Source organism: Hipposideros armiger, unplaced genomic scaffold (genome assembly GCF_001890085.2).
Source record: "Hipposideros armiger isolate ML-2016 unplaced genomic scaffold, ASM189008v1 scaffold_10, whole genome shotgun sequence".
Lineage (NCBI taxonomy): Eukaryota > Metazoa > Chordata > Mammalia > Chiroptera > Hipposideridae > Hipposideros > Hipposideros armiger.
In genome coordinates this window covers 3,856,813-3,858,826 of record NW_017731360.1, presented here as the reverse complement: position 1 = coordinate 3,858,826, position 2,014 = coordinate 3,856,813, and positions in this window count along the sequence as shown.

Genomic DNA, 2,014 nt, shown 5'->3' with positions numbered 1-2,014 from the left:
TGTTGTTACTAATCCTTTGGGTAATCTCAAGCAAGCTCACTCTAGGAAGTGCCCACTTTAGGTTTGATGTTACACACAGATGCCCAAGATTAGAGCAATTGAACCTGAGTAGGATTGACATCCAGTGCCTAGGAGGAAGCAGTTGCTTTTTCCACATGATTTCCTCTTTCTCCACCCAGGAATTGGATCCTGTTGTCTCCTGCTGTTCAGGTGAGGCTACAAAGGGAGTAAGCTGTGTTGACCTGTCAGGTCTGTGCCTCACTGTGTTTTCAATGTTTTCCTCCCAAAGTTTGACTGCATGTCTCCCCTTATTGCTGTTTGCTATCCTTCACACTACAATTCTGTTAGGTGACATTTATTTGAAGTTTATGGAGACATTGCCAACCGGGAGCTTTGTAGGTGTTTCTTGTTGGCATATGTGGAAAATTTTTAAGTATTTGATTTAATTGACAACATTCAAATACAAATTTTATGGTCTATCCACACAATGGAATATTATTCAGCCATAAAAAAGAATGAAATACTGTATCAGTTATAAATGATATGTATTATAACATGATGAACCTTGAAAAGAGTATGCTGAATGAAAGAAGCCAGACACAAAGACCACGTATTATACTTTCCATTCATATAAATGTCCAGAGTAAAGAAGTTTACAGAGACAGGAAGTAGATTAGTGATTTATTAGGGCTGGCAGGGGGCCGATAAGGGAGTGATAACTAAAGGGTATTTTTTTTTTTTTGCAGCGATGCAAATGTTCTAAAAGTGACTGTGGTGATGGTTGCATATATCTGTGTAACTGGTAAAAACCATTGAGCTGCACACTCTAAATAGGTGAATCGTATGGTATGTAAATTATATCTCAGTAAAACTGTTAAAACAATTGAATTCTGGGTATATATCTGAAAGACTTAAAAGCAGGGTCTCAAAGAGATATTTGTACAACCATATTCATAGCAGCATTATTCATAATAGTTGAAAAGTAGAAGCAAGCCAAATGTCTTCTGAGACTGCACTCTCTCCTGGTTTTCCTTCCATTTTGCTGATCCTCTTTCTCTTCCTGAGTTATAAATGTTGGAGTACCTCAGAGGTCAGTTTAATTTATATTCTCTGGGTAATCCTATCCAGTCTTATGGCTTAAACTGATGACTCCCACATTTCTATCTCCAGCCCTGTTATCTCTCCTGAGCTTCAGATTTGAATGTCCAACTAACTACCCATTTGACATTTCCACTTGGATGTCTAAGAGGCATCTCGTGTTTAAGACATTACTCTTACTTCTTTCTTTGCCCCACTCCCTCAAATCTCCTGCTCTGCTCTCTATTTCCAATAATGGATAACACCATTAATCTAGTCGTTCAGGCTAAAAGGTTAAGAGTCATCCTTAAGTCACATTTTTATTTCACCCCCAGCATCCTGTTCATGACCAGAAATCCTATGGACTAAGCCTCCAAAACGTATCCTGAATTCAACTACCGTGTTTCCCAAAAAATAAGAGTTAGCCGGAGAATAAGCCGTAGCATGGTTCCTCCAGGATATGGAGGGCATGCACACCTCACATGAGGGTTTTATGACCTGTTTCAGGGAGAAGAGTGCCTTTTTCACAAACTCCTTCAGCTTAAAATATTCAGTATGCCAAGGTGCCACATATCGGCACCTAAAATCATGATGGCTTATTTTCTGGCTAGGTCTTATTTTCAGGGAAACAGTGTACTTTTCACTATCTCCACTGCCAATGCCCTAGGCCAATCCATTGTCGTCTTTCACCTGAGCTACTGCAAAGCCTTTTAACTTATTCCCACTCTTGCTTCATTGTGGTTTGTTTTGCATATGGTATCTAGAGGGTTCATATCACTTTTTTTTTTTAAATAAAAAGTCTCCAGTGGTTTTCCCTCATATACAGAATAAAATTAAAAGCCCTTACCATGGGCTACTTCTCTGCCTTCATCGCTTGCCCCTCTCACTCAGTCCTAGTAAGGTTGGCATCTTGCTGTTCTTTTCTTTTTTTTTTTTT